The 5,524-nt window shown below is 41.0% G+C and overlaps 1 protein-coding gene across 6 annotated transcripts in view; it reads right to left on the bottom strand.

The window, feature by feature from the left end:
• The window catches only part of LOC107747020 (HMG box transcription factor BBX-like), a 38,542-nt gene extending 33,309 nt beyond the window's left edge, over positions 1–5,233 (bottom strand). For 5 of the 6 annotated variants that reach the window (XM_016561428.1, XM_016561433.1, XM_016561434.1 and 2 more), the window contains exon 1: positions 1,976–2,311. The gene's annotated coding sequence lies outside the window, so the exon portion shown is untranslated. Of the gene's footprint in view, positions 1–1,975; positions 2,312–5,152 lie in introns of those variants that run through there. The other variant, XM_016561429.1, reaches the window with a different exon arrangement.
• Positions 5,234–5,524: the final 291 nt, after the last annotated feature.

Below are 5,524 nucleotides of genomic sequence, written 5' to 3'. Positions count from 1 at the left end.
GATCTCTTTGCTACGTTTCTGGACTTGGGAATATTTCAGTTGCGTTGCTGTCTATGCAGGGTCAGACAGCTCTCAGATTCCATCAAATATATCTTAATTTGTGTTCCGAAGATGAACGAAGGTCATACGGGTTTGAAACGACATGAGGGTGAGTAATTAATGACAGAATTTTCATTTTTGGGTGAACTATCCCTTTAAAGTCATATGGCAGTGCGGCAATCTATCTGTGCCAAGACTACAAACGCAAGGCTATATGGGTCAACACACACAATCGTCATACAACACACGTTTTTCAATTTTAAATCATCCCTATATGAGGTCAGAAACATCAGAAAATCACTGTCTGCAAGGATTACCTTGCGCCCATCTTGACAATGTTTGCTAGCTGACGAGACATAAAATGTAGTCGGCATGAAATTAAACTTCACCTTCTCTAAATGCATATTACAGATCTTATTGAAAACTATTCATCTGTACGTGTTTCAGTTTTTCTGACCTTTTGATGTTCAATCAAAACACAATAACTGGATCTTCCCTCAAAACGGCATATTTGTCTCTGGTGACGCATACCGGACTTCTCCAATCATTTAGTCCACTTAAACCCGTTCCTGCAAGATCATGTTCATCTGCATCCACTTTTGAGCAAAACACCCACATCTTAAAATTCAATAAACAACCGATGGATTGAACCAACTTTCCGTCCATATGTTTTTATTTCCAGCGTATGTCACAATACGGAAGAAAAGATCTGTCACTACTGTTTCATTGTGATTTTTTTTTTTTTAATTTTGACAACATCAGTGAAAGGTTGCCGACACTGAGAGCGTTTAAATCGGTGAAGGTCACGGAGTTGCTGTATTGTTGGTTTCCAGTCGGCGGTCCTACTCCAAACTCCTACTGATAGTCGGTGCATCACATCGCTGCTCGTCTGCATAAAATGGAGCTCTTCTCAACTTTTCTCATCGCCAATGGTCATAAACACTCATGTTGAATGAATGACTTCCTGTTGCTCTTCCACTGCAGATCTTTGTCAGTGTGAACACCGTTTTATTGACATATGCATTTACATCTAATGAATAGTTACTTGTGAATTCAAACAATACTACATATTAATCAAGACGCAAGCTGTAACAACTGTTAAAGAGGCTTGCCATACTTCGGCTCGTTCACGTAGGTCTTATTAAAGCACATCCGACACAGTTTCGTCGAGTGGATGGACGGTACATACAGTATTGCAGCGTTTAGTTTTCAGGTACAGCCTGAGAGCGGTGCTCTCTCCGTGTGTCTCTGCAGAACTCTCGATCCCCTAATCAAGAACTCCACAAAGCACTATGTCGACGATACCCTCCGATTATTTAAGCCATCGAGCTCATTTCAAAACTCGCTTGACCCTTTATTTGAACTGTGCTCGGTTTGCATCTCGGTGCAAAATGTCGATCTGGGCTCTGACAAGCCAGACAGCCGAGAGTCCATCTTGCTTTGGGGAAGATGAAGTATAAATCTCACTCCTGTCAAACTCCGCCAGGGCATTTTCAGAGAGAGATCCCCCTCCACGAGCTTTCATTACTTAAACTAGGGGTTTTCGGGGCAGACTTTTCAGATGAGACGGTTTTGTGCTCGGGTTTCTCGCTCCGTTTAGTCAGATAGAATAAAAGTAGCTGGCTAGCCTGCTAGCCCCTGTGATGCGAGATTGCTCTAGCTCGCCTGAACGTGTCATTAGCAGACCCATATGCAATAATCGAACGGTCGGCCGTACATGTTAAATCGTCGCGGATTTCACAGAAACCCTGATGTTCGGTGAGAGCAGGTGTCAAACACGCCGAACGCCAAAGTTGTTTATGCCGAAGCACAACAAACTGGCACGAATTTCGCACTGTCTAAGCGCGAGCTCCCGATCAATCGGAACTCGGGGCTTTTCGCACACAAAATATGTCCAAGTTTTCAGTTATCGCGGCATCTGTGAACGCAAACTTACCCCTGAAATCCGGTCGAAACGCCAGGGCCTTCTCATTCCAGCCTCAAACTTATTGACACATCAGACCAGTTCTGCACTGGCCGTCCGTACAGTAGCCCCACAGACACTTATATTATTTTTACCGGATGCTTGGAAAGGAGCAACACCGCAAACGTGAAGTCGACAACTACATCACAATCGCACCGATCACTCCGAAAACGAATAACGGTGGGGGCCGAACGCCACTTTGGTATTGCTACTTTCGTTTTAGGCGAACAATTTTCTCGGTTTGTTTTCTCTCGCAGCCCTCCTCCCCCTCCGTGCGTTCAAGTGTTCCCATTGACTTGCTCTGTTATGAAGCCCGTGTGCTCAGTGTGTGGATGTTCACAGCGCTGGACTCACTGGCCTACCGTGTCACATCTTCATCATCATCATCATCGTCATGTGGGAAAATTCAGTTTAATATTCTGTTTTATAACAGTGTATTATAACATTGTAGCTGCGGTCTAGCTGGATCACCTGAAACACGCTTGACTACCTGGTACCTGGTTTGCTGCTGGTTTACAAGCTTTGACCAGCTAACGACCTTCGCAGACCAGAACAAACACAGAAACTCCAAAACGCATCTAGTTTCAATTTGTGACTGTTCTGGATTGACTCATATCAACTCATCATCACAACTAGCTGGTTGACCAGCAGTGTTGGGCAGTAACTAGTCACTAGTAACGTAGTTACTGTAATAATATTACTTTTTGCAGTAACTAATAGTGTAACTAATTGCTAATAAGATTTCAGTAATAATATTACAGTTACCATCCATAAAACAGCTTAGTTACTTTTGATGCCTCAACCCCGCTGATTTAAAATTTAACAATCAAATAATTCCTAGATTTATTTTCATAATTTTCATGACTCGCACATGCATGTGATGTCCCCAGTGCAGCAGGCAAGCTTGGAATATGGAAAAGCTTACATTCAGCAGATAGAAATATTGCATTATATTGATTTTGTCAGAAAAAAGATGATCTGAACACTGTTGTGTAAGTTGTGGCTGTACTTTACTCTGGCATTACATCACACCCACACCCCTCTGATCAGCATGTGGTACATTATATTACTATAATTAAAAATCTTTTTGGAAAATCAAACAGTTTCTTACAAACTTGTGTGATTTGATAACATAAATAATGAAATATAATTGTATATGGGTAACGGAGAAATTTACAATTAGCTTCAAGCTACACGACAATTAATGAGATTAATACGACACTTCTACTTGAATGTCACTATCAGTCACTATTGAGTGTAATAACTTCTGACTGCGATCCAGTGTGGATTTTGGTCAAATGATGAGGCAGAAATATGTTGTTAGTAACATTCTAGAAGAATTTTATGTGGAAGATACACAGTTACAACTAGTAGTATAACTAATTAATTACTATGGCCAGAAAGTAATAAGTAAAGTAACAATATTACTTTTGAAAGGAGTAACTAGTAATGAGTAATATATTACATTCTTTGAGTAACTAGCCCAACACTGTTGACCAGTCACCAACCTCCAAAAACCAGCTTGACCACCTCACATCACCAGCCGATATCTGGATTGTTGCTGGTTAAAGAGTTTAATTATAATCTTATATCAGCTATAAACCAGCTACCATGTTCCAAAACACATCTAGCTAGTTTGTGCACAGCAGTTCTGGACTTACTTAACAGTCATCATCATCATAACTTGCTGGTTGACCAGACACTCGTTTTCAAAAACTAGCTTGACTACCTCACATGACGAGCCGGTAACTGGTTTGTTGCTGGTTAAAGAACTTAATGTCCATCTTACAGTATGTAAGCTAGAAACCAGCAACTATGTTTCAAAACACACCTAGTTAGTTTGTGAAAAGCTACTGGCTATTTTTGACTGACTATCTCATCATTATCATAATTAGTTGGCTGACTGGTAAACAGATTCTAAAAACCACCTCACATTACCAGCTGGCAGCTGGTTTGTTGCCGGTTAAAGAGTTTAATGACCCGTCTTATATCAGCTAGAAACTAGCTACCTCCTCCAAAACACATCTAGTTAGTTTGTGCACAGTTTGTTGCTGTTTTGAACTGACTTGACTATATCATCATTACCATAATTAGTTGGTTAACTAGTAATCAGGTTCCAAAAACCACCTCACATGACCAGCTGGTAGCTGGTTTGTTGCTGGTTAAAGAGCTTAATTACCATCTTATACCATCTGCAAAAAGTAGCTACCATGCTCCAAAATAAATCTAGTTAGTTTCTGCGCAACATGTGGCTGTTTTGGACTGACTTGACTATATCATCATTATCAGAATTAGCTGGTTTACCAGTAATCAGGTTCCTAAAATCACCTCACATCATGATCAGCTGGTAGCTGGTTTGTTGCTGGTCTACCAGCTTAACTTCCATCTTAGACCAGCTAGAAACGAGCTACCATGTTGCAAAAACCTGCTTGACCACCTTAAGCTGATAAGAACAATTTATAGCTGGTTTGTTGCTCATATAAAATTGACCATCAGCTATTAAACAGGTACTGCTCCAAAACACATCTGGTTAATTTGTGCACAGTGGACAGACTGGACTACACGTTATATTATAATTATTTTTTATAATTAGCTGGTTGACCAGTCACCATGTTCCAAAAACCAGCTTGACCAACTCATGTGACCAGTCTGTAGCTGTTTTTGCTGGTTCGAGCTTATCAAGCCAACAATGTTGCAAAACGATGCTTGACCACATTAAGCTTGTAAAACTGACTATAGCTGGTTTGTTGCTGGTCTAACTTGGTCCACCAGCTTAATGGCCATCTTAGACCAGCTAGAAATGTTGCAAAAATCTCCCTGACCACCTTAAGCTGGTATGAACGACTGATAGCTGGTTTGTCGCTGGTCTAAAATGGTACAGCAGCTTAGACTAGTCACCTTGTTTCAAAACACGCCTTTAATTTTAAACCCGATTTATCAACACGGTTTAAGTCAAGCCATGCTGCCTAAACTTTTGTGCTGCATTTAAGTTGATTTACAGCACCTACTTCTAAAGGATGACACCACCATGCTGGGAATGCTTTTCTGATCACAGATTCACTATGAGCTTCCTGGATGTTGTATATTAGTGTCAGATCGGCGTCGCGCTGGTAAAATAAAGTCTAACAGTTCTTGTGCGTCGCCACTTACCTGCAACAGGCCCCCAAAGTGACTTAACAGGTCCGCTGTCCACCTCTCGCACCTCTTCGATGGTGCCTTTTTCTGTTCACTTTTTTTTTTTTTTTTGCAATACAGTCTACTGTACATGCAGTGAGTGAAAATATAGTTTTCATGTAAGGACAGTTGTGATTGGCCGCACGCTTGATTGACTGCCCCAAACAACCACTCAGAGTGCGTGAAACATTTCGGCACGGTTCCGAGATAGAGAGATTAAAACCACATCTTCATAATGTCCTGGACATTCATATAACACGCAAAACACACAATAGTTACAGAAGAAGTGTGCACTATCATTCATTAGATCAGCAGGTGCTGTGAATTTATCAATATAGAGACGCCATC

The sequence above is a fragment of the Sinocyclocheilus rhinocerous genome, unplaced genomic scaffold (genome assembly GCF_001515625.1).
Source record: "Sinocyclocheilus rhinocerous isolate Xijiao unplaced genomic scaffold, SAMN03320098_v1.1 scaffold708, whole genome shotgun sequence".
Lineage (NCBI taxonomy): Eukaryota > Metazoa > Chordata > Actinopteri > Cypriniformes > Cyprinidae > Sinocyclocheilus > Sinocyclocheilus rhinocerous.
The sequence above is the reverse complement of the archived record's forward strand: the minus strand, read 5'-3'. Positions and strand labels throughout refer to the sequence as shown.